The sequence below is a fragment of the Elephas maximus genome, chromosome 8, assembly GCF_024166365.1.
Source record: "Elephas maximus indicus isolate mEleMax1 chromosome 8, mEleMax1 primary haplotype, whole genome shotgun sequence".
Taxonomy (NCBI): domain Eukaryota; kingdom Metazoa; phylum Chordata; class Mammalia; order Proboscidea; family Elephantidae; genus Elephas; species Elephas maximus.
The window spans coordinates 20,240,385-20,268,274 of NC_064826.1; the positions used below are offsets into that span (position 1 = coordinate 20,240,385).

General features: G+C 39.0%; 1 protein-coding gene across 3 annotated transcripts in view; it reads left to right on the forward strand.

The window, feature by feature from the left end:
* Positions 1 to 27,890, forward strand: part of UBE2H (ubiquitin conjugating enzyme E2 H) — a 109,330-nt gene that overhangs the window by 107 nt on the left and 81,333 nt on the right. The window contains exon 1 of one of the 3 annotated variants that reach the window (XM_049894584.1): positions 1 to 27,890. This exon is cut by the window's right edge and continues 2,423 nt beyond it. The exons of the other annotated variants lie outside the window; for them this stretch is intronic. The gene's annotated coding sequence lies outside the window, so the exon portion shown is untranslated. 3 annotated transcript variants of the gene reach the window in all.

The window sequence follows — 27,890 nt, forward strand, 5'->3', positions numbered from 1 at the left end:
GGGCAGTGTGTGGGGGGCGGTATGGGGGTGCCCAGGACACCTCTGAAACCAAGCAGGGGTTCCGGGGCACTCCAGGCCACTGTGTGAGACTCTCCCCCCTCCCCCAGTGCCTTTGGCGACTCCTTGGCACCTCCCAGGAGTCAGAGCCCTTTGAGCTCCCCCTTTATGTGCAACACCCCGAAACGTGCGTCGATCCTCGCTCTTCTGCACCCCCGGTGCCCGTGACTTTCGTCCACCACGTTTATACTCCTAAGACGGCCTTTTTTTTTTTTTTTGGCAAGACTGGCCACTTCACCCTCTTTCCCACCACCAAGCCCACCTTCAGGGTTTGTTTTCAGTGTTTTTTCGCTGTGGATTTAGGGGTTCAAGGCAGAAATTCCCGAGAGTGAGGTCTCTCTTCCTTTTTGGAGACGCCCCTCCACTCACAATGCTTCTTGACCTGGAGTAACTCAGGTGACCTCCTTTATCCCTAATTCTTTTCTATATTAGGAAGAGAGTAGTCTGCTCAGTGCCCCCTCTTCTAATAAACAGCCCTGGGTGTTTTGAGTCAGAGACCCCTATGAAGCTTTCTGGTCCCCAGGAGAACCCTACTGTCGTCCTTTCCACTGATAAAGCCAGTCCCATCCATAGTTGTATGTGGTGAGGACTCCCAGGCCCTCCAACAAGCCACCCTCCATATTGTGACTGTGACAGCTGTGGGGGGGTGGGTAGAAAGAGGAGCTCCTGGACAAAATAGCCCCTGGACTATGGACTTAAGCAAACTCCCTCTATGAGGGTAAGGTTCTTGGGGAGTATTTGATCTTGCCAGTTGACACCCTTTATTTTGTATCTCTTCCCCCCAACTTTTTACAGTCTGGAGACAGCACTGGGAAAGCTATAGCAGATAAGTCCTTCCAACTGGTTTGGGTTGGATCTGGGACTGATATTTATTTGGTGACTAGAGAAATTTGAGAAGGTTCTTTTGATATACAGAGGAATTTTCTAAGGAGTAATTTAGAGGGTGGGAGAGAGGAAATGAGCCCAGTGTCCTGAACAATTTATCCCCGGGTGGGGGGCAGGGGTAGGGGGATGCTGTGTGAAACATGGTTAAAAAGGGCTGTCTCCTGCTTCTCTTTCTCTTGCATCCCCATCCCCCCACAATTTCCCCCTGTTGCAGGGTTTTGTTTATATAACTCAAGTTGTTTGGCTAGATTCTTCAGGTGAATTCCTTCCGCCTTCCTTTGATTTGTTACTGTTATTGATTGGATGTTTTACCTCTTTGGAGAGATCTGTGGTTATTGTCAAATATTTCAGTTATGGAATTAACTGAAGTTTTAAAGTAGTTTTTGTATTTGGGTTGAAAGTGGGGGATGGGAGGGATATTGCCTGGGCAAGAGATTTTTTTTCTTTTTTTCTGTCTTTTAAAGGCATGAGGAGGTGTTTTTTCTCCTTGCTCAGGAAAGCTAAGAAATTAGAAAGAGTAGATAAACTTTTAAGTTTAGGGTTTGGAGTTTAGAATTTTGGGGGGAGGTGAGAGTAGGAATTAGAGGAGCAAGTAATAAAGTATATACTACGTACCAAATACATGTCGAGGCACAAGTTAAATCAAGTCTTTATGAGCTGTTTGTGGCTGTGATTGAGTTTTGCAAATGTGTGAATGATATCAGTAATGGTGGTTTTTCATAAGGTTGAAAGAAAACTTGGAACTCTGGGCTGTGTGTGTACATTTTACACAAAGCAGTTTCAGATTTTATTTTTGTTTAGGAACAAGGAAATAGCATGGTGGCAGAATCTGAGTTATTTTTATCTTGCCCTGAGAGTTACTGTCACACCTAATGCAAATTTCTACCTAGTGTTTAATTGGCTGGGGTGGGGGGCGGTGGAGGGAGAGAATTCCAGCTGTTTTTGATCAATGTCAGATTCTCCAATTATGTACACGGGTATTTTTAAAAGACTGAGGCAAAAGGGTGAGGCCTAACTTGACCTGATGCCTTTTCCATACAGTGCCTTTTGTTCATTTAGTAGTTGTGGCATCTAGAATGATTACTGCATTTAGGAGTCGGGGTGTGGGGGGAGGAGAGGGGAGAGGAAAACAGACAAAGAACAGCAGGGTGTCTTTTTTTTTTTCCTCCTTTTTTTCCTAAGTGGCTTATTTCATAGCTTATTTTTAGTAGAAGATGAAAGGCAGAGATGCCTTGGCTTTCTGTTGTCTCCCCACCTTCCTCCTTTCTGACAAAAGAAAGCAGAGGCTTTAAAACCGTAGATCGGTGAAATAGGAGGATAGCAATCTCCGGATTTGCGAGCCAGAGGTGATCTTCGTTTTGTGTTTGTTATTTTCTGGTCTCAAAGGAGTTTGGGAGTTAAAATTTTCAGATTTCCTTTTGTGTGTGTGTTGTGGGGGTGCAGAGAGTCTTGCCTCCTTTCTCGGTTGAATTCCCACCAATAGGCCCAGATGGAGCCAACAATTTTTGAGTAAGGTATATTAAGCAAAAAAATGAAGGAAAAACATCTCCAACCTACTACTAAAATGAGTAATATTGTGTGAAAGGGCCTGGGGGTTGAAAATGAAAGATGGTGGAGAGGGAGTAGAAAGAAAAGGTCTGAAGGAATGTACTTGCCTTTTGCCCCTCAGTGCCCCTTGCTGATTTCTTTGGTGTGGAGGCTTAGAGCTGGTTTCATGGCAATCTCCTGTTCCAGCCCATTTTTGGATGTTTCCTGTAATTATGCCATCATGATTTACAGCCTGGCAGGGAACCTATCTAGTACTAAAGTAGCCATGTGGGGGTAGGGAGACCAAAGGATGGTAACTGTTTGGTCATTGCCTTCCACCACCTCCAAAGGTTCTTCGGAGACACCGGCTCTGGTTGTTGTTTGGCGTCGGTGATATTTCTTTTGTGCTGGGCTGGTAGGAGGAGAGCTGACTCCCAAGTTATGCAGGGAGTGAATGTTTTGCACCGATGCACTTAATCTGCTGGGCGGTTATGTTCTGAAACTCTGACTCATTCATTGTTTCTCTTCTGATCCTTTGCTGAGGGTTGTGCAAACCTCCCCAGGAGCCTAGAAACTGATTTACATGCTTTTGGGGCCTGTAGGAATGCGTCCTCATCAGAAAACAGTAAACCCAAATCCAGCAGCATGGTCTTGAATAGTGTGGCCATCTGTTTGCAGGGTCAGGTAGATGGGTGACACTGTGCTGTTCCCAGGCTGGCAACCTTTGAGGTTTGCATCTCCAGCCCGGCTGATTCTTTAGATTGTCTGAGAACTGGGACTTAGGTGACCTTAAAGCGTGATTTGCCCTAAAGGAATATCGGTTTAAATTCTCCCTGGTGGAGAAACAAACAGCTCAGGTTACATGGGCTTCCTTGTAGGTGGGGGCTGCTCGTCTCACCCTGTTGCACAGCCCTGGCGATCCTTTTATCTGTGAACAGTGGCCCCTGCTAAAGGCTGGAGCTGCTTGTTTTGGAAAAGCGTTTGCAGGCAAAAGGCCGCAGGCACGGCTCCTCACAGCTCATTGGCTGCTCTGTTACTACCCGGAAACCGAGGAGGGGTGGAGCCTCCAAACAGCTGATGGAGTGTGTGACAAGGGAGAGTGTTTATATACAAAAGAGGTGGGGGGCTGGGGAGGCTTGTGAGCGGTGGTCCAGGATCAAGTGTGTTTTCAAGGGGTAGAAAGGAGAACCTGACCTGTTCAGGAGTACAAGCATGTTCAGGAATTTTTTTTTTTTTTTTATGTTCAGGAATACTAAGGTTAAATCAGAAACGTGGGTCTGATGATAAGGAGGACTTGGCAAAAATGCACTTGTTATTGGTGTGAGATTTTGCATCTTAATGATACCAAGAGTTTGAAAAGATTCTTTTTCAGAGGAAGCACAGCGACTTAAAATAGAATATGTCGCTTTAAATGTATTTAACTGGCTCATATGCAGGGATTGCAGGACGGAGGTAAAAAGTTAAGCTTCTCTTACTAAAGCTTCCAGAGTAATTGTCAGAAAGGGGTGGTGTCTTGTGCTAAATTCACCAACAACACATAGAACCTTATAGAATCTTATGGTACCTGGCTTAGGGTTTCAGAAATGTTTGTAACAAGTTCATCTCCCCAAATGTTTTCAGCACCCTCTTTATGTCAGGCATGGTGCTGGGTGCTGGGGGTTCAGTAGTGAAACGTTAAGTGTGGGTGATCATGGTGCTTATATAATTAGTTAAAAAAAAAATCTTTTTAATCAGAAAGGACAGACTGTGCTTAAGCCAGGTCAGCACTGCATGTATCACCTTGCTTTTGGATAACTTGTATTTACTCCCAGAATTGACTTTCCAAGGAAAGGTTTAAAAAAAAAAAGTGAATTGTAAGTGATGAGATGTATGGGGATCTATATTCTTGCTAGATATTTAAAAGGTATTTAAGAAATGGAAACAAAAACACATTAAGCTGTGTAGCCATTTGTCTTGGTATTTTAATAAATCAGTATTCTGTCCCTAAGTTAGTGAGTCTTCGTTACTCTTTAATGTGTGCTGAACCCTAGACAATTCTGTAGTCTTTCACCAGCTCCGGTGTCAATTGGGAACCTGTGGTTTGCCTTCTATTTCCTGAAGCCTGTTTTTGTGAGATGGGTTGGAAGGTGGAACCATTTCATGGTTTTAAGTCCTCAAACTAAAAGTAAAGATTTGGCAACTCCCAGTGTTCCAAATTTGTCTTCTCAGCCTAGATTTTGGTGACAAATATAACTGGTACTTATCTTGGTGAAGCAGGAACCTACATGAGTAAGCATTCACAGCTTCAGGACATCTGATTCCTGTAGTGCCGTTCTAGTAAACTACACGCGAGCCCAAAAGTTCAGCTTTTAGGGAAAAAAAAAAAATGATTTGCAGATGTGACCCATAAAAATCCCTTACTATTTGTATGTGTGTGTTAGAACAGCCTAGATTTGTTGGTTTTCGAGGGATTGTAATTTTCCCAGAATGCTGATCGTGTATGTATGTATATATATAAATTTTTTTTTTTTTTTTTTAATTTAGGATCTTGGTCAGTCTTAACAGATTTGATGGATCCAAGGGTCATTGGACTGTTAGGCAAGCAATTCAGACCTGCGAAAGTGCTTCCAGTGTAAAAGCTTTTTACCTATAGACCCATATAGTGCACATTTTGGTAAAATAGTGAAAACTTACTTGGATTATAGAAGTAATAAGATAGTTGAGGAAAATATGGGTTAAAAAAGGGAATACAGTCTCTCATAATCCCATCCTTTAAACAGTGATTCTTAAATGAATGTTAAGCGCATAAAGGGCTTTTAAAAACAGATTACTGGGTCCCAGCCTAGAGTTCTCTGAGACAGTAGGTCTGGGGCGGGACCTGGAATTTGCATTTCTAACAGGTTCTCCATGATGCTGAAGCTGCAGGTCACTTTGAGAACTGTTGTCCTGAAGGTTCACGTGGTTTTTTTCCCCTCAGTCTTTTTTCCCCCAAGGGTATATTAGTTTCAGCTTATTGATCATACTACATATGCTCTTTATGCTTAATATTTTTGCAGTTATTTTTCCACTTAAAAATATCGGACATAATGAACTGTTCCTGTAATGTGCCACGGATGGAATTCTCTGTCATTTCTCTCTGGTGAATAAGGTGGAAGTGAACATCTTTGTGTGTAAGGCTTTTCTTGTATTTTTGGGTTATTTCTATCTTCCAGAAATTCGATTCTTGGTCAAAGAATGTAAATTTTTTTTTTTTTCATATTTAAAAAAACCTTTTTTTTTTGAAACATAGTATACATACAGGGAAGTGCTCATATTTTTAATTGTACAGGTTGGTGACTTTTCACAAACTTGACACACCTGTGTGAAACCAGCACCAAGATCTCAAAACAGACCATGACCTGTGCTGAAGGAGCCCTCTTGGTGTGCACATTTTGAGAATTCTGATTTGTGTTGCTAAGTTCTCTCGAGCAACCTTGTATTTTGCTCTCCCTTAAATTCTCCAAAGAATATAAACATTTGAATTAAAAGATTTGATTAAAAATTATGGCCCCTACGCTCAGTAGGCTCTCATGTTGCTGTGTTTTAGTTGGTGTCACTTCACCGAAGCAGTCATCCTGGCCTAGAAATTAAAAGATGAATTCTGCTTTCTCTTTGTTTAAACTTTTTTTTGTGTGTGATAATGGTGATTCTCAAGTTGCTGTTTGCCAGCGAGTTGATTGTGACCCTATAGGACAGCATAGCACTTCCCCTTCTGGTTTCCAAGGCTGTGATCTTTATGGAAGCAGACTACCACATCTTTCTCCCGTGGAGATGCTGCATGGATTCAAACTGCCAACCTTTCAGTTAGCAGCCAGTCGTTTAACTGCTTAACCACTGTGCCCCCAGGCCTCTTTGATTGTCACATTAGGGGATACTTTTGCACTTCCCAAAGAGCCTGTGATGAGTTGGTAGGTTAAATATTCCATTCATGAGCAGATAGAATCTGACTGGCCAGGGCCATAAAGGTAGTTTTGGTAATTAGAAAACTTTTTTTCCTTTTTTTATTGAGGTACAGATGACATGCAGTAAACTGTGCATATTTAAGGTGATACATTTGATAAGCTTTGACATAAGTATCACCCATGAAACCTATCACCGCAGTCAAAATAGTGAACAAAGTTGTCTTACCTGGACATTTCTTGTGTTCCTTTGTAATGCTTCCCTCTCCCCCAGCCATTGATCTGATTTCTGTCACTACAGATTATTTTGCATTTTCTAGAATTTTATATAAATAGAATCACATGGTAGATACTCCTCTTGTGGATTTTTTCTTTCAGCATAATTATTTTCAGATTCATCCATGCTGTTACTATGTGCTAGTTCATTCCTTTCTACTGCTGAGTAGTATTCCACGGTATGGGCGGACCAGTTTGTGTACACAGTCACCTGTTGGTGGACACGAGGTGTTTCCGGTTCTGGGCTGTTACAGATAAAGCAGCTGTGAACATTTGTATGGTCATATGCTCTCTTTTCTCTTGGGTAAACATGTAGGAGTACAATGGTTGGATTCCTGGTAGGTGGGTTTAACTTTCTAAGAGGTAGCTTGAATTTAATTTTTTTCAGCTGATGCTCTGCGCGTTATACAAATTGTGACGTTAAGTTGTTTCAATCACTTGTGTATTTTAAAGCGCTCCCACTAAATAGCATGATCCTAAAGCCCTGATTTCTAACCTTCTAATATGTTGACGCTAGCGTTACAGCTGTCTTCCTCCTTCCCATTTGAAATTAGTGAGTTAAATTTTTATTGTAAAATATTTTTATGTTTTGTGATCCTTTGAAATGGCACTTGAGGAATTATGGTCACAAATAATTATATTTGTGTTTGCTATACCTTTTTAAGTTTTTTTTTTATACCTTTTTGAAGAGCAACCATACTTTTTGTTGATGGTATTCTTTTCTTTTTTTTAGTATTGATAAGATTTTTTTTTTTTTTTTTTGACGTTTCTTGGTTTTACTTAGTGAAGATTACAGCAGTTTACAGACCTTTATGTAGGACTGTGAGCTTGGAATAGTATGCTAACTTTTCAAGTGGACTAAACTCAGGTAGAATGAACCAACTTAACCAACAACAAACAGCAACTCAGTGGCAGAACCAGAAACAAATCCTAAGAGTTAGTGTATCCCTTAATAGCGTGCTTTCCCAGAACTTTTTTAAAGATCATTTTTAGTAAAAAAAACTTTTAATTCTTGGCATTTCATATGACTTATTTGGTAGATTAAATAATAGACATTGACATAATAAAAAATCAGAGATCGTTTTGTGATAGTTGTTACTATCCCATTCATTCTGATAAATTACAGACATTTGAATTTACTCTATTGTTGTAGATGTTTACATATATGTTGCTTAAAAAATTAACATTTTATAACTGACAGCTGAGACTTGTAGCTTAGCTAACAAAGAAAAAAAACAAAAAGCCTGGTTTACACCTGATTTAGGTTGCCATCAAAGACAAATATTTCAGTAGTCAGAGGGATGGTTTCCTGAGCATGTATTTTATTTATAATTGTGGTAAATATATGTGTAACAGAACATTTGCCATTTTAACATGTTTTACATGCACGATTCAGTGACATTATGTTGTTCAGCCATCACCATTATTCATTTCCAAATTTTCCTATCACCTTTTCTGAGCATGTATTATTTTCTAATCGCCAAAGTAGAACTCAAGCGCAACGTAGAAACCTTCGAAAACAGAAGTCAGTGCAGTTGTTGCCTTGGTGGTTCGCAACTAGGATATTGCAATTGAGGAGAATTGTTATATTTTTACGGGCAGGTACTGTGGTTATTAGAGGGCATTGGTGGGGCAGTGGTAGAATTCTTGCCTTCCATGTGGGAGACCTGGACACCCAGCCAGTAGACCTCATGTGCAGCCACCATTTGTCTGTCCGTGGAGGCTTGCGTGTTGGCTTTGATGCTGAACAAGTTTCAGCAGAGCTTCCAGACAAGACAGACTAGGAAGAAAGACCTCTGGTAATCTACTCCCCAAAATCAACCAATGACAAACTCTGTGTATCACAACAGTCCACGTTCCGTTGTGCGTGGGGTGGCCATGAGTCAGGCCAACTCAATGGCAACAACTCTATCGTAATTATAATTTTTTTTCTGTACCTCATCAGGTGCTTGAGGAAGGTGGCTGGGTGTTTGCAGGCGAGTCCGTGTGGTGTCTGTCCATGCCCAGCAGGACCCAGATCCTCAAGAGGCAGGGGAAAATCCCATAGGATGGTTATGGTCATGAGAGATGAAGACTCCTTTTTTGCCTTTACCTGCTTTTTAGGTATCTAAGGCCTTAGGTAGGTGATTTGAAGTTTAGGTGCTGCTGATCTTCTGACCTGGCTTTGCAGACGAGTTGGAAAGAATAGGAGGCCCTTGTGAAGGTTGAGACCTGGTTGGACTTTGCCCTTCTCAGGAAGGCAGGTATGGCTGGTGGGTCTGTCTCTGGGCTCCCAAAAAATGCCTGGGAAACATATTTTAGGGACTTCAGAATTTATTTAATTAACTGGGAATGGAATTTTATGTCTTTTGTTCAACTTCTGAGTTTCTAACTTTCAAAGCACTTTTAGGGATGCATTATGTATGAAAATAGAAAATTCCCTGCATGTGAAATTGTTATTAATGCTATAAATTATGCTTTCTCTTTTTAATATAAGGCTGTAAACTTCATGTTTTTGTCAAATACACTTTTCAGGGTTTCTTAGATGATAAAATCTTAGTTGAGGTAATATAAATAGAAAACCAGATACAAAGTGTGTGTCTGGTACTTGTTACTTCAGAAGCAATTGGATTACCACTCAGCTTAGTGAAAAATAAATTTAGTTTTCTCCAAATGGTGCTAATATAGCTTTGATTATCTGGATTTTGCTTTTCAATCGGTTGACTTTATATTGCATGGACAGCTTCTATAAGGTTGATTAATTCAGAGATTCAAAATTCGGGTAAAAATTTCTATTGTAGGGTTTTACCTGTAGGAGGTGAATTTGGTTAAGAGTTGTGTGCGTAAGAAATCGCCAGGTGTAATATAGCTGATATATTGTTTTATGGTCTTCATTATGGACTGCTGAATGTTTAGTACCCCATTGCTAATCTCTGAACCTAAATCTGTAAATAAGTCTCCCGGGCAACAAAACTTGAAACTACATAACCCTTTTTATTTCACTCCAACGGAAAGAAGCTGGCTTTGCCTTTTTTCATTAACAAATGGTCACTTTTACAGCCTTACGTTCCCACAACCGTGACTTGGTACATGGTTAGATCACTAGTCCAAACTAGGAGAGCCTACAAGGAAATCATTCCATGATGTAGCTCTTGGATATTTTTGGTTTTATTAGAAATTGTATTTACATTCAAAAGGATGAGCACAGACAGCTGTGTTTTAAAAGTCTTGTAGTACTTTCTGACAGGAGTTATAGCTCTTTAACTTAACTTGGTGACTGATCTTAACGTTGGTTTTAAGTGTACTTAAATAATTTTAGTAGAACATAATGCACATTTGATAACAGAATTATTAGGTGAACTGTGAAAAGCCCAGAGTTTGACAACACAAGTTGACATTATTAGCATTTGTTAACTTTACAGACTAAATTCATTAAATTCTCCATAGCCACCGTCTCAATAACAAAGAAAAAATCTTATATTTTGTCTTTCCATTCGTTTGAGCCCTTTGAGATTAAAAAAAAAAAAAAGGCAAAATATTTCTCTTTTAAGTTAGATTTCTTTTATGGGTGGAAGAAAGAGAGGGAGGAGACCTTTGAGTGTGCTCACTAGTCTGTTGTTCTGGGTTGCCGCCCCTTTCTTCTGGCAGTAAAGAAAGGCAGCTCTTGAATGCTATCTCTTTGATTATCAAATGAAGACATACGTTTAAGTATACCTGTATTGAGTCTTTCATGCTCTTGTGAACACTTAAGTGCTTTTAGCTTTTCTTTCTACAGGCTCTTGGGTTAGAATAGGTAACTAAGTTCCTTCTATGAGTTATTAATGTGATTTTACCCTTGCATTTTTTATGAGATGTAGCTCAAATGTAAAGCCATGTTATACCACAAAGACCAAACTAGTGTCTCATGAAGACTGTAATTTTATTTCCATATATTAACGCATGTTTTCATATATGTGTGTTTTCTATAAATGTTCTTAGCTTATACTTCTTCATGAATTTCTAGGAATCAAACAAGACAGTTAAACTCACTGACAGGAAAGTACCTTTAGATTGATTAAACACACACACACACACACACAAACACACATACACACAAACAAAAAAATAAACCTCTGTGGAGAGAAGGTATCTCCAGACCCTTTACAGCATCCAGCATTCATTAACAGATGGTCACTTTTACAGCCTTACGTTCCCACAACTGTGAATTGGTACATGGCTAGATCACTAGTCCAAACTAAGAGAGCCTATAAGGAAATCATTCTATGATGTAGCTCAAACTAAATTAAAAAGTAGTAGCAAAGGTAGATCCTTTTTTTCTAAGGGTTTGAACATCAAACTGTTTATACTTGGCCTATTTTACTTTGTGCAGTTTGGCAGTTATTTATCAAGCTTGGATTTATGCTAAAACTGTGTAGTAGCTCACAGCTTTGTTTTATGTCCTCTGAAAGTAGAAATAGCTGGGTACACCTTAAGTTTGTCTTAACTGTGTTCAGGGAAATCATCCAGCGGGGCACCTGAGTGTCGTGTTCTTTAGAGGTCCTCATCTCTCCTTGCCTCTGAAGAATGTTTTTCTGAGCTAGTTTTATTCAATCTGGTCAGTGTTTCTGAGATTCAGAAGCTGCTAACAGTATTTTCTTTAAGTCCTCAAGGTAGGAAGTCTAGAGGTTTCTGTCACCAAGCATCCTCCTGTGCTCTTCAGGCAGGTAGTTGGGAGAGTCGTTTCTCCCATGTGAGCTTAGTCTCAGGAATTGAATTTGAGCCCCTTTGCTTCTAATTCAGAGAATGACTAATGAGGTACCATGTCTACTTGTAACTATTCTTTTGTTGTTGTTGTTCTTCTCTGATATATGTCTGCAAGCCTTTGACCTGGATCATCTTTATTGACAGTAAGAGGTACCTGCCTTATCTTTTTATTTACTTAATGGGAACTAGAATGAAAAATTCTGTTTTTTGTAGAATCAGAAATTAGTATATGACTTGTGTGCTTTTTAATCGGCTTATTGTTTGAATGAATTGGATAAAATGTAATGATTTTAATGTGTCGTTTCTGGATGTTTTATTTCTTAAATGTCGTTCTTACAGTGTTTTGTCAGCTCTGACGAAATTCTGATGACGTATTATTTGAAGTTAAATTTTAGTAGGTATTCCATGTGCATAGTCTAGTGGAAACACTGGTATTACAAAGCACTGGTTGCTTTCTGAATATGAGAGCACTTTAAGTGGAAATTAATAATTATATTCTCCACAAAAAATTAAATGTAAAAAAAGTAGAAAAAATTATTCTCTCTGGACAGTGTTGAAAATGGCCTTCAGTTCACTGGACCACTTAAGATTAGGAGAGAAAACTATGGCAACTTTGTTTTTATTAGTAGAAAAAAAAGAGGCCAAGGCTGAAACAAGGGGACTGCTTTTCACCTGAGACTGGTAAAATCAGTTTCACATTTCTTATGTGAGAAATAGAATTAAAACAAGCTGTAGTCTGAAAGGAGCCCTGCTGGTGCAGTGGTTAAGCGTTCAGCTGCTAACCAAAAGTTCGTATCCACCAGCTGCTCCTTGGAAACCCTATGGGGGCAGTTCTACTCTGTCCTATTGGTTCGGTATGGGTTGCTATGAGTCGATATCAACTCTGTCAATGGGTTTGGTTTTTGTTTTTTTATAGCCTAATAATGTCTAATTTAATCCTAGAACTGAAAGATTAATAAAGGAAAACTAAAAATGACGTAGTAGGTTTTAATATAAGGAGCCCTGGTGGCACAGTGGTTAAGTGCTCGACTGTTAACGAAAAGATTTGTGGTGTGAACCCACCAGCCTCTCTGAGGGAGAAAGACCGGTGATCTGCTCCTGTAAAGATTACAGCCTTGGAAACCCTATGGGGCTGTTCTGTCCCGTCTTGTAGGACAGCTGTGAGTTGGAATCAAGTCTGCGGCACACGGCAACACAACAGGTTTTAATATAAGTGTTCCGGTATCTCTCTACTACAGTAGATGACATTGAATCTGAACATTTTTGGGGTGTCTGAATTGTGTATGTCCTGTCAGTTGAAGAAACAAGCCCCATAAGTGTCTGCTTTATGGAAGCTTTTATCAGGATAGAATAGCAGCATGCTGTTCCTTTCAAAATCTTATATCACCTAAATTGTATGTTGTGGTTACCATGAGTGGAAATCAGCCGATGACATCTTAACAGCGACAATACATTTTGGTGTTATTTAGAAAGTAAACTAAGGAGTGAGGGTGTAAACTGAGTTTGAAACAGTTTAGTACTTAACATTTGAATGCTTTACTCTTTTATCTTTCAGAACTCTTCAGATATTTTTAAATATACCTTTTGCTGGACACTTAGTTGCGAAAATTTTTGTTGACGTTTAAACTCTTGAGTGTCTAGTGGATCGGCTTTGCTTTGTGTTACAGCAATCTTAGGTGTTAGTCTTAAAACAGCTAAGCATGTAGAAACTTTAGGTGCTTGCTTCAGTTTGTAAAAGTTGGAATGATTTTATAAACGATGACTTGGGATATAAGTGGCTATTTTCATTTTCTGTTTTTTATCTTACTGCTTGATAGCTTTGACTGTTTAAAAAATAAGCTTTTATTTTGGAATAATTTTAGATTTACAGAAAAGTTGCAAATATAGTACACGTGGTCTTGTGCCTCACCCAAATTTTGTTACCCCTGGTGTTTTAATTTATATTATCATGGTACATTGGTCAAAACTAAGAAACCAACATTGGTATGTTACTGTAAGTGAAACTCTAGACTTTTTTTTTTTTTTTTTTTTTCAGATTTCACCAGTTTTTCCATGAGTGTCTTTTCTTGTTCCAGGATCCAGTCCAGGATACTAAGTTGCATTTAGTTGTCATGTCTCCTTAGTGTCTGTGAGGGTGTCTCAGTCTGTCCTTGTCTTCATGACCTTAACAGTTTCGAGGAGTACTGGTCAGGTATTTTGCGGAATGTCCCACAGAGGTGAAGAGTCCTTCTCATGATATCCACGTGACATTATTTGATCCACTTGGGTAAGGTAGTGTTTCCTAGGTTTCTCCATTGTAAAGCTACTGCAGTGAAACCTCTGAGAGCCAGAACTCGTGGGACTGCCTCGTGTTTTCCTGGCCTCACAAGTTTTCTGCCTTTGACAGGCTGCAGTCTTACCTCTTCCCTGTTACTCTATATTAGTGGAAAATATTTGAGTTTTTCTTCTCTGACAGATTTCCTCCTAACACAGGTTCCAGCTTTCTCAGGTTTTACTGTATTTTCCCCTTTCCATATGCTTTTCTTTGGAAGCAAGCAAGCAAGCCACCAAGCCTAGCCCACACTCAAAGGGTGAGGGATTAAGCTGTACCTCCTGGAAATAGGAGTAGTTTTTGACTTCTAATTATAATATATTAGTGTGTTAATTTAAGTTTTAATGGCTTTTGTACAGAAGTTACATTCCCATGTTGAGTGACGTGTACATTGATGCTGCCTTTTTGGAAATAAGGTGGTCAGGGTGTAGTCTAGGAGCATGCATATTTGGTGGACACTTTATTTCCCTCCCAATCTGCACGGCAAGCGCAACTTTCCACATTTGGCTGTTTTAGCTATGGGGTAACATTCACGTGTGAAAACAAAGACCAACTTTGGATGAGTTGCAAAGCTGTTAGTTCAGAATCTCATAACTGAAGGAATTCTATAATTTTAAGAGAAACAGGAAGAGAACCTGGAAGTGGGATGGTAATAAAATGGTATTCGTATATGCAAATATGTATAGTCTGTGTATCTTCTTGTTTTTATATCAGTTATATAATTAACTCATCAGCTGCCAGTTCTAGTTGAAGGCTTATTATTTGGGCCCATAAAAACCTTTTATTCTGTCTTAAAGGAGTGTTATCTTTCAGGATTTTGATACTTTTTTTTTTTTTTTCCTTTTTAGCAGCTCTACTTGTGTTCTCAATGAAAATCTTTATAACTTATTGGCAGTTTTTACCAGAAATTCAATTATTGTAGGGAGATTAGCTGAGTAGAACTTTACTTTTTCTTGACTTTAGCATTTTCTAAGTAATTGAAGCTTAACTCCTTTAAATAAGAAAACTTGTTTACTTGTGATGGTTTCTGGTGTATTTTTATTTTAGCTAAGTTTTTGCTGTTTTCTCTTTTTCCCCTAGGAAAAACACTGATTTTCATTTGAAAGAAGTCTTAAAATATATAGTACACTGCTTTCTGGAGCAGGATATATATTTATAGTACATTGGGCAAGTGACCTCTGAAAATGTATTAAAATTTGGTCAAACCCATTTGGTTTCTGGGCTAAAAAGTTAAACCAAAGTATTTATCTTTTAGGGACATCCTTAAAAATAGTGGAGAAGAAAGAAATTGAATGTCAATGACAAATACCTTACTGGTATAAATATAGTGGTAGTAAACCCTTGAATTTGAGATTGTAGAGGACAGTTTGAATTTATATGTTCATGAGGACACCTGAGTTTTTGTGTGGTATATAGGTCAGAAGTGTTTGTAACCTGCTATTTACTGTGTGGTACATTTTTAGACCTTTGGCTTTAAATAACGCCAGCACCTGGGTGTCATGTAGGTGCTAAGAGTCAATAGTGTGACACTTAAATCCATCTTACTGCCTGGGTGACTTCTGGGCAGGTGTTCAACTGGTTCCTTGGATACCTCTGTTGATCCAGGTTTCCTTTGCTCATGCTCTTACATCTGACAGCCCAGTGGATAATTTTTAGGGAACAGAGCTGGTACTACCTTAATAGTATCAAGCCTTTCCAGATTCACTTTTGTACTTAAAAAAAAAATCAGTAGCAAGTAGCAAAATTTTATACTGCTGCTTTAGTCTGTGTTTAACTCTACCTTTCATATTCCCTGATACTTGCTCTCTAATGTGCTGTCTTTTGTTCTAATACATCTCACACTTATTCTTGTAGCATACCTGTTTTGAGAGTTGAGAGTTGAGGACCCACTTTTGTGGGCTACACAGATGAACTGAAAGTGCTGAGATCGTAGAGTAGGTCCTTGTGGTGAGGGGTCTGGAGCTCACTGAGGTTCCTTAGGCTCTTGTCCCTTGTAGCACACATGTAGATTGGCATGTATACTAGGTACTCAGGAAGCACCTGGGAAATGGATTAGGGTTAATACTATACCAAAGAGTTTTCACCAGGTCTCTGTGTCATTTCTGACTTAACTTTGGCACCTGTAACGGGAACAATATAGAAGTCATGCAGTCTCTTCCTCAGAGGCCAGAACTTTGGTTCTTTGATGCACAGATGCCATTTTTGCCTTTTCATGTATACAGTTCATTTTTTCACATGTACCGTATTTTTGTTCTGAAATTGTCCTCAAAGCCAGTACTTTAGTTTATTAAATGCCATTCTGTGTTGAGATTCTTTGCTGGTATTTAAGATCAAAGGAAATTATTTTTTCAAAGGAAATTCTTGACTGTGCATCAGGGAAAGAAACAGGTGGCCCTTGAACTCCTCATCCAAGTCATGGAGCTTATTAATACTTCATTTTATACTTTGTAAAGTGTTTCAAGATCCACCTTATTTATTCAGTGGTTCTCAAGATGGCTTTTACTGGTTTAAGATATGAAGCCATCAGCTTATTGGTCTGCTCCGGACTTCTTTGAGGACCATTATTTTGTGTTTTTTACATTTCAGTCTTAATCTGTGAGAAGAGATTTCATTTAAGAAATGCTACAACAGCTCACACCTTCTATAAAAACTTATACGTGGCCTGCTTTTAGTTGCTCAGAATAATAGGGAAAATACTTAAAAATGGCCTGATATTTTAAATTTCATTTTACAGATGACAAAACTGAGGCTTAGGGTAAATGACCTGCCCAAAGTCATAAGACTATTAATTGCTATACAAGGAATCAAAACAAAGTCTTCTTGCCTCTGAAGCTGATGTTTTTTTCTACTAATTATATCATATTGCCTCTGATTTATATAAACTGAATACACATAAGTATAGTTTGCCTTTTTTGTGTCTGTGTGTGTGCTTGGTTAAGGAGGAACAGGTTTTTGCTCCTTAGGGTATTGACAAATTCTTTAATCATTTGAACTCTTTAACATAGAGGTTCCAAAATGTGGCCTGCAGACCATGGGGATCCTCAAGTTGCTGTCAGGGCACCTATAAGGTCAAAACTAGTTTCATAATAGTAGTAATTTCTTACTTGCCTTTTTGCTGTATTGACATTTGTACAAATGGTGCAAAAGCAATGGAGGATAAAACTGTTGGACCTTAGCATAAATGAGGCAGTGGTACCAAAATTGTATTAGAAGTCAATGTGTTCTTCACCACCTTGCACTTAGAATTTTATATATTTATGGCCAGTTCCATCAAAGAATGTCCTTGATAAAGGAGTAAAGATAATTCATTTACCAAGTTAGACCCTCTGGTGTATGTCTTTTTAGGATTCTGTGTGATAAACTGGGTGGTACACATAGAGCACCTCTGCTGCATACTGAAATGTGATGGTTGTTTCCAGAAAAAGCGTTTGTGTGCTTTTGAGTTGCCAGCTGAACTAGCTGCTGTTTTCACGGAATGCCCGTTTGTACTTGAAAGTATAACTGAAGATAAACTATGATTATTCAGACGCGAGTGTTCGGCAGACATTTTCTCAAAAAGGAACAAAGTGAGAATGCCTCTTTGAGGAAAATTACTGACAGTATGCATTGCCAGTGATAAAATCCGAGATTTAAAATGAAAATTAGTATTTTGGAGAACTTGTATCTGCCACCGTGTTCTTGACACTTTTCTAGTAGCGCATAGGGCATTTCTGATAAGGTTAGTGGTGGCGTCACGTGTGACTTTTTTTGATGTATGATGAAAATTGTCAACATTTGGAAGAGCTGTCTACGTCAGCAAACCGATATATTCCAAATTACCAATGCATAGTAGGAAATCGCGCTTGGGTAAAAGACCCATTCCAAACGCAAGGGAGACCCTTGGATTTTCTGTAACAGTAGAAACTGTTGGTAGGATTTCAGGTTCCATATTGCAGTTAGTTTTTAGGAAACTACCAGTTGTCATGTTTTTGTTGTAGTATGAATGAAGAATGTCCACAGCACTCCTCTCTCTTCCAGCTAATTCAAACCAACACAGTGTAGCCAACCGCATGCAGATGCAGACATGAGAATTCAGCTGTCTTCTATTAAGCCAGACATTAAAGATTGAACATCACTTAAAAATGTCATTCTTACTAAGTTTTTAATTATTCATAAATGATTTCTGTTAACATGTATTAATTACTGCTTTTACATGAACTAATATTTTTCATTTCTAATATAAGTATTGATAGCTATAATCCACGTAAATAAAAGTTCTTTGGGGCCCTTAATTTTTAAGAGTGTAAAGAGTTGCTATGATCAAAAAGTTTGAGAATCACTAGTCTAAGGAATGTAGGTTGGAAGAGAAGTTGTAACGTTGTTATAAAGTCTCTAGAAAAGGCTGTATTTTTACCTGGCAGAGTGTCTAGTGTAATAGTAGGTTCTTTAATAAAGTCGGATTGAATCGAATTATACAGTAAACCATGTAAATATACATTTAGCCAAGAAGGGAAATTGGTATTGTGTGAAGATGACAAGTATTTTTATGTTAGTAAAGAATGTCAGGTTTACATCTTATTTTTCAGGTTCTAAGACACTCTCATTTTTTCCCACATCTTACAGTCTTTGGAATTGGGATGTCTTACAACTGGTGGCAAATCACAGTAACAGCTTTTTTCTTTCTTGGTGGTACTTAAAATGATGGTGTTTTGTAGATTTGGTGAAATAGAGCAGTGTCTTTTTTGTGTGGAAAGGAGGAGGAAACAGATTGGATAGCAGTTCAGTTCTTGGGCTACAGGATATACTGCCTTGACTGTTCTTATCTGGCACAGCTGACTCCAGGCAGTGGACAATGGCCCATTGTTGGATATTCCATTCATAAAGCAATTATCTTTATTCCAAGCCAGAAGACTGGATTCCATTGTTGGTTTTTAAGGCTTTTAAAAGATAAAACTGATACAAGGTTTTTTTTGTGTGTGTGTGATTTTAAATATGCAAAGCCTTTTGTATGTAACCAGATTGGTGATGGGAACGTAACAGTAAGTATTGAGTAGTTACTCCGCCCCCCCACCCCCCCTCCCCCGCTGTTGTAAAGCAGGCCTTGGGAGGTCTTAGGTGTAGCTCTTGGAACAGGGATGAAGAAAACTGGCAGAATTAAAATTCTTGGCTCTGCCGCTCAGTGACTGTGAGGCCCTGGTGCTTTGACTTCCTTCTTGGGTATCTGTCTGTTTGCTAATCTGTCAAATAAGGAGTTGGTTTACATGATGTGTAAGTCTTTTCCAACTTGAATATTCTGATGGTATCTATAGACATTTTGCATATAACTGTGTGTGTATGTTTAAAATACAGATCTTCACAGCAATATGTATACCTTGCGTTGCCTCTTAGAGAACAGAGAATTGAAAATAGCGTTATAAGTAAATTTTAAATTTCTTTTTGAATCTTACTTATCTTTGAAGATAGATACGGGTAATAAAAATAAATTCTGCAATTTATTACCTTCTTGGTATGAATTTTTGCAAGTACAAAATACACAGCCCTTGACACCTTCATTTCTGGCTTTGAAATATGGCAGTAAAATTGTTGCTTCGTATTTAAACACTTGCATTAATGTTACGTATGAGCAGGAAAAGCCTCAATCTCATGCCAGTCGTGAAGAGTCATTGTTACTCTTTCATTCGTAGAAATGGATCCCTGGAAATAGGTGAAGAATTATGAAAGTGTAATTATTAAAATGCTATCCAGTGTTTACTCTCGTTAAAAACCTGTTGCCATAGAATCAATTCCAACTCATAGTGACCCTATAGGTCAGAGTAGAACTGCCCCATAGGGTTTCCGAGGCTGTAATCTTCACAGAAGCAGACTGCCACATCTTTCTCCCCCTGAGCCGCTGGTGGGTTCAAACTGCTGACCTCTTGGTTAACAGTTGAGTGCTTTTACCACTGTGCCACCAGGATTCCTAGTGTTAACTCATCATCTGCTTTATTAAGAATTCAAATGCTTTATCCCACTTTGGAGAGTGGCGTCTGGGGTCTTAAATACTAGCAAGCAGCCATCTGAGATGCATCAGTTGGTCTCAAAGGAGAATGAAGAACACTGCAGACAAAAGGTAATTATGAGGCCAGGTGACAGAAAGGGCCACATAAACCAGAGACTACATCAGCCTGAGACCAGAAGAACTAGATGGTGCCCGGCTACAACCAATGACCGCCCTGACAGGGAACACAACAGAGAAACCGTGAGGGAGCAGGAGAGCAGTGGGATGCAGACCTCAAACTCTCGTAAAAAGACCAGACTCTATGGTATGGCTGAGACTAGAAGGACCCCGGAGGTCATGGTCCCCAGACCTTCTGTAGGCCAAGACAGGGGCCATTCCTAAAGTCAACTCTTCAGACAGGGATTGGACTGGACTATAGGATAGAAAATGACACTGGTGAGGAGTGAGCTTCTTGGATCAAGTAGACACTATTTGGGGAACTCCTGTCTGGAGGGGAGATGAGAAGGAAGAGGAGGTCAGAAGCTGGCTGAATGGACAGGAAAATAGAGGGCGGAGAGAAAGGAGTGTGCTGTCTCATCAGGGGCAGAGCAACTAGGAGTATATAGCAAGGTGTACATAAATTTTTGTATGAGAGACTGACTTGATTTGTAAACTTTCACTTAAATCACAATAAAAATTAAAAAGAATTCAAATGCTCTATTTACCATGTTCAAGTCAAACTTTGACCAACTCTAGGAGTGAAGCAGTTGTTGCTCTTATCACAGGTGGTGGACTTCTGGCAAGATGTTATTGTCCCTGTCTGGTAATACAGACCAGCCAAGTTAAAAATGCCTTCTGATTGTGGCCTGCAAGTGTATCTCTTCATTTTTTGTTTCAGAAGAGGGAAACTTGTGGTTCTTGCGTGTCTTGTTTTAGTTTTGTTTTTCATAGAGTACATCTAGAAGAAGTAGTATGGTTGAGTAGATGGGACGAGGCCCTTGTTAGAATTCTTTCAAATAACTTTGTAATTTTAAGCCAGTACTTTTCTCCGTCATTTTTGTTTCCTGATCCCTGGTGTTAGGAACAGTGGATTTCAGAATGTTTCCATGTTTTAGAACCACTCCTGTGTAATATCAGTCACCTTGTTGTTAGTTACCATTGAGTCAGCTCCTAGCAACCTCATGTAAAATAGAACGAAATGTTGTCTGGTCCTGCGCCATCTTCATGATCCTTGATATGTCTGAATCCGTTATCAGTCATCTTAGATGTTTGTAATTGGTAATTGGGGTATTTCAATTACTAGCTAAGAGCAAGGTATTAAATTATAGTCCTGGTCCTTTTACTTAAATTTGCCTTATTAGTTGGAAGTGTTGTGATTGAGGATGTTGGTTATCAGTTTTATGATTTTCAAAATTACTGCATAACTTCTAATCACGTAAAAACTGTCTCAGTTTGTCCAGTAGCAAAGAGGGCTACTTCATGATTTATAATATTGCAGAACTTATTCTAGGTTGACTGCAATTTTATTGGATAAACTGTAGTGAAAGGTTTTTAATTTGACCATATTGTAGATCTTTCAGCTGCCGCCTTTCTATGAGTATAATAACCAAACTAAAAATGCAGGTAAAACTTCATTTTATTCTGGAAGCTAATTGATACATGAAAGGGGAAGGAATACTGTAGACTCAAGAACAACTCTATTGCCATATCTGCTTTATCACATATATTTTCAGTTGAACCATTTGAGAGTGAGTTGCAAATATCGTTTAAGACTTCACGCTAAATACTTCAGCATGCATCTTTGAAGAACAAAGGCTTTTCCTACAAGAATAATTCCATTTATTTTCAAGTAATAGCCATAGATGAGATATTCATATAGTGCGATTTTTAGTTTAGCCATTTTCTGAAGAAAAAAGCATATGTTCTTACTCTTTGAACAATTTAATAACAGTATTAGAAGAATAAGATGAAAACGTCAAAAAGATTGCTTTAAAACCCATGGTATCATAGTGGAGGAAATATTTTTCATAGATTCTAGTAATTTATAGACTCATCTATTAAAACACGTTGCTGTCGAGTCGATTCTGACTCATAGTGACCCTAAAAGACAGAGTAGAACTACACCATAGGGTTTCCAAGGAGCTGCTGGTGAATTCCAATTGCCGACCTTTTGGTTAGCAGCCAGGCTCTTAACCACTGCACGACCAGGGCTCCCAGCTGTTAAAGGTAGGGTTTAAATTTGCTGCTATAGCTGTAAATTTTAAAAAATTCAGCAGTTTATGTGGGTTGTACTTGAAGTGTGTCCATATTCATTGAATTTATTTTTAAAATAAGGTAACCACATGGAGCCTAGATTGGCATTCATTGTAACGTGAGTTTATTTTACACTAACTGCAGAAATAGAATACATTTTAGTAAAATTTTAATTGGCCATAGTTCTTGGAGTAGATTCTTTGGATAAGGAGAAACCCTTTTGATTTGACCCCATGTTAAAGTCTTTCTAAAATAAATCAGCCCGTTTTTCTGCCCTTAAAATGTACAGTGGTGACGTAATCGGACACTAAAGATTAGAGGCCAGAGACAGAATGCAGTCAGCCTAACATGGTGATAATAGTGCCTGTCCTGAGGGTCATCGCCCCAACTAAGTGAGATTGTGTACATAGTGGTTAACACAGTGTCTGATACATAAGCACTCAAATTTAGCCTTTTTTTTTTTTTCCCCAGTAAACATCACTGTGGAATATGTATTGATTTGGAGTGATAGACACCAGGACAGATTTTAAACGTTGCTTTTTTTTTTTTTTTTGGACATGTGTTCTAGTCATTTGCTCATTTAAAAATGTTTTTTGAAATGATGAAATATTTCGAGCACAACAACAAATCAGATAATGATAATGGAATGGTGCCCATTACCCAGAGGTTTGTCATATCTTCACATTTTATGTTGTTTTGGAAATTCTGTTTTTAAAAGAAATAAGACCTAAAGTTATGTTGAAGCCCCCTGTGAAACATTCCCATACTCCCCTCTCTATGAAGTAGAGGTAACTGTCTCTCAAATTGTCATTTTCCATTCATATGGGTTTTTTTTTCTTTTACTCTCTTATACATGTATGCATCCGTAAACAATAATGCAGTATTGTTTGTGTGTTTAAATAAATGGTATCATCCATATTATTTTTTGGTTCAGTATTATTTTTGAGATTTATTGATGTTGATACAAGTAGCTCTACACTATTCATTTTTAACTCATAATACATTACTTGCATGTACCATATTTTATCCATTCTGTCCATGGTTATTTAGATTATTTCCAGTTTTTCACCATAAGACACAGTGCTGTAATGCTGTTTTTTTTTTTTTTTTGAGTACATAATTGTTTCTCTAAGGCAGTGTTTTCCAAGCTTTTTTGATCACTAGCCACAGTAAGACATATGCTTTATATTTAGACCCTGTACACATACATGTGTGTGTGTATTATGGCAACTATAGTTTTATGAAAAAACATTTATTCATACAATGTGAGAGGTATCCTCTTGATATACATATTTTTTCATTAATAAAAAGAAGGTGGTGATCAGAACCTATATTTGAAAAATAAATATTACTGGAGCCCTGGTCGCACAGTGGTTAAGAGCTTGGGTCCTAACCAGCAGGTCAGCAGTTTGAATCCACCAGCTGCTCCTTGGAAACCCTGTGGGGCAGTTCTCTGTCCTGTAGGGTCGCTATAGGTCGGAATGGACTCGATGGCAGTGTGTATGGTATTTGGTGTGTGTGTATTACCTGAAGCAGAACTGCTCATCTCAATGGGGCACATCTTCAGCTTTGCCAGGAACAAAAACACTCCTCTTCAGAGCGGTCACACCAGATGCACACCCCCAGCAGCAGTATGCGAGAGTTGCCCCTCATTCACATCCACGCCAGCACGTGAGCAGCTTTTTAATATTTGCCAATCTGATGGATGTGAAATGATATTCCAGTGTTTTCTCAATTTATTTTCTAATCAAATATTTGAGTACCTTCTCTTCATGGACCCTTTAAAGCAGTAAAGATGCTACCAAGAGAAGCAAGACGTGCCTTCTGCACTCTAGCAAGCTTGCATTCTAGGAGAGAGAGGTGAACTTTGTCAACCTACGCATGGCAAAGGGACACAGAGGGAGTTGTGTGCAGCCGGCTTGGGGGATGGGGCTCTTGAGAGATGAAGCCTGCTTGGACTTCAACGACGGGTAGGCATTTTTAGACAGCAGTGGAGTTGAAGGACATTCCAGTTGGAGAGGAACAGAGTAGACAAAGGCATAGAGCTGTAAAACCACATCATTCAGAGAACTTAATGAACGTTTATGACTGTACACAGGGTCGCAGGATTGCTGAGGCAAAGGGTTGGGCAGAGGGGAAAGCGGAGCCATGTAGGCGGGCTCAGGAGCTTTCTGCTGCCACTGTCAAGTCACTGCTGAAGGTTTTAAGCAGGGTATTAACAGGAAATTATTTTTTAAGTCTAGGAATGGATTCTAGTGTTTTGTTGAAGATGATGGCAAATCAAGTTTTTGTTTTGTTTTAGTCTCAAACTCATCGGTTTGACACTTTTTATTATTGCCCTTTTGAAGTAGATAATAGAAGATATTTTCCCTTTGAACTGCCTTTGGTCATTTGCTTCCTAAAATAGAGTAATTGTAGCCTAGCATTTAACACATTTGATGTCATCCACGCTTCTTGGTTTTAAGTAGGACAGCAGATGGTCTTCACAGGTATTTTTTCCTATCGTGAGACAAGAATAGGTGTAGGTTTGTTGTACAGAGTTGGCAATTTTAAGAATTTGTATTTTTGAACATCTGTTAAAAGGATATTTCAAAACTTTCTGTCTCACCTTTGCCACACCGTAGTAGGAGTCTAGTTGAAAGAACTTCCTTTAAAAAGCTCGGGGTGCCTCTCGTTAATCAGCTGTCTGTTGTGATGATGCAGTAAGTAGATCTCTTTGGGTCCTGGCTCCTCTTGGTGTTCCTGAGCTACCCAGTCGTTTTTAATGGGAGATTTTTGTCTTCTGTAAGGCATGAAAAGTTGAGGCCTACCAGCACCTAATTTAAAAAAGGCAGTTTTAGAGAGCAAGTTGGAGAGAGTTGTATTTGGAAATTTGTGATGCCTTAAAGAATTAACAAATACTAAGCACATAGACCAGAACAGGAAGCACTTGTTAGTGTGCAGGTTTGGTGTTAGCTCTTGGTGATGAACCTCCCCCCGTGTTTGTTAGGTTCAGCGGTATGCTATTAGATGTTGGACAACACTGAACCCTGGGTTATAGTTGCATAAATGTTATTTTTAGATTACGAAAATCCTATACTGGTGTATTAACTTTTCTAAATCTTAGAGTTTCCTAGCTACTTGATATTAAAAAAAAAAATGTTGCTCCATGGTATCTTGAAAATAAAGGCTTTTTATTAGTTTGAAAACCATGCTTGAGCTTAAAAAAAAACTAGACAGAAGCATGTATTATCCAGTATCCTCTCAGAAAACCCTGGGATGTTGATTCTCTCTGGCTTGTCTCCTGTTACCCACCTGGCCTCTAACATGCACACATACAAGCAGTTAACAGTTGCAGAAGGGGTAGGGACGTGAGGTTCCGTCCTCAGGCAGAGGCTAAGACCAGTTGTCTGCCTCCTGGTGACTCCATGTATGTCAGAATAGAACTGCTCCATAGGGTTTTCCATGGCTGGTTTTTGTGCTATAGATTTCCAGATCTTTTTTCTGAGGCATCTCTGGGTGGACTCGAACCTCCAACCATTTGGACCTCCCAGGGACCCCAGGTTAGGGGCTAGGAAAAAAATTAAAAAAAAAAATTATTGCATTTACACAGCAAATTAGGATTCTCTTAATGATTTTTATACCAGTTGTTTCATGCCATTGGTTACAATTTTCACAGTGTGTTGGCATTCTTATTTCCATTTTGTTTGTTCTGTTTCCATTAATCTAGTTTCCTTTCCCTCCTTGCTGCCCCATCTTTGCTTTTGGGTAAATGTTGACTGTTTGGTCTCATATAATTGATTGTTTAAGGAAGTACATTACTCACAGGTGGTATTGTTTATTTTATAAGCCAGTCTATTATGTGACTTCCAGAAATAGCTTCAGTTCTGGATTTAAAGGTTATTTTAGGGCAATAGTCTCAGGGATTCCTCTAGTCTCTTTTGGTCCGGTAAATCTGGCTTTTTTTTTTTTTTTTTTTTTAGGAATTTGAGTTTTGTTCTACATTTTTCTCCCACTCTATCCTGGACCTTCTATTGTATCCCTGGTCAGAATGGTCGGCAGTGGTAGCTGGGCATCATTTAATGTGGACTGGTTTCTTCTTTGAGCCTGATTTCCTTCAATCTCTTTTGCTCCATAAGGGTAGAGACAATAGTTGTATCTTAGATGGCTGCCGGCAAGCTTTTAAGACCCCAGATGCTACTCACCAAACTAGGATGTAGAACATTATCTTTCTGACTAAGTTTTGCCAGTTGACTAAGTTTTCCCTGGAGATTATGGTCCCAAGCCTTTTAACCCAGTAAACCAATCCTGCAGGTTGTTTGTATATGTCTAGGAAGCCTGCGTAACTGTGCCCTCTGTGTGCTTTGTTATGTCTATGGATAGCTATATAGCACACACAAATGTGTGTGCACACGTCTACAGATAACACCTATGCTGGATAGCTATGTAGCACACACACACGTGTGTGCACAAATGTCTACAGATACACCTATGTGTGCAGGTACACTCACTCGCATATGCCCTCCCGTCCGCGTACGTGTAGCCGTGTCTGCCTACGTAACCACGCACATATTTTTTTGGATGTTTTTACTCTTGTTGCAAAAATTGTATGTGTTATAACACTTACTGAAATTGTTCCTTTTTCTTGTGCACTTCTTAGTGTCTTTATTTACTTTAATCAAAGGGGCTAAAAATGTTTTGTTTGCTTCCTGCCTTTAGCAAATGTAATACATGTTAACACCTTGGCAGCTGAAGTCCCACAGGACCAGTTATATACAAGGTGACTGTTTAAACAAAATGAAACAGCGTTATCTTGAATTTAAGCAACATGTACAACTGAGCAAATCGGACTTGCAGGTGGTTTAGCCATTAAGCATGTGTTTAGGCAGGTGGACAAGATGTTTTCTGTGTGCAGTGTAGCCCTGAGGCCTTGCCTCCATTCCATTTGCCCAGGAGTGACGTGTAAAACAGAGAGGCTGCTTCCCTTCCCTTCAGCTTTCAAACAAAACCAAGGCTTATAAACCTGAATTAGACTGCTGCAAGGTGCTGGGGAGCATGGCCCTGGTCCTGGAGTTGATTTTTGGCGAATTTTTGAAAAATTCTGTTAGAACTTGAGCATCGATAAGTGGTTTAAAAAAACAGGAAGAAAACACAAGGAATGTTAACTGCTTGGTGTGCACGTTCTGTAGCAAATGTCCGAGAAATTTAAAGCCAGTCTGTTAAAGTCTGCTTTAAATTCTAGTGGGCGGATTTCTCTGGTGGGTAAAGCTAGGACTGTATCTGAAGACTATTTTCCGATTTTTCTTAGATACCCATGAATGGAATATGTTGGATGGCAGAAGTCTTCTGTTACAGCAAGTTATATTGTCCATTAAAACTTTGTGTTTCGGATCTTAGACTAATTATGTGCCTATAAAAAAAGCTGGAGGCATTTGAAGAAAAATTAACAGGTGCAGGAATATGAGCCTTTTGAAAATTTAAGTGCATCTGAGGAAACCCTCGGGAAGTGGGAGGGTTTTAGGGATTCCTTCAGACTTATCATTAATAATTGAACTTGGTGTGAAAAACACATTTTAGCTGGAGGGAGTTAGGAGGCTGGTAAAGGTCAAACCATTTTTTCCTGAAGGTTGTCTTTGCATTGCCTTTGGTTTGTCTCTAAATCCTCAACTAATAACCAATGGGAAAAAACTGTACATCTCCTGACATTTTTATGGCTTTTGAAGTGGGTGTGGTGCTTAAAGGTAACTGTGTGTTGGAGGGTTCTTTTGAAAGGCAGGTGGACTTAGGGGCTTGTCTACTGTGAGCCAAGCCTGTGTTGTTTCTGCTTTGGTTCTGGGTTGGGCACAGGTGCAGCAGGCTGCTTTAGAAAGAGGTAAAGTTCTGCTTCCAAACAGATGCCTTTCTGTTTCAGTGTTTCTTCCTGGAGCTCTGAAAACCATATGTGGAAAAATAGCCCTGTTCTGTTTAGAAGTTAAGGGTGTTGCCTGCCTGAAAGCACCAGGTTGTT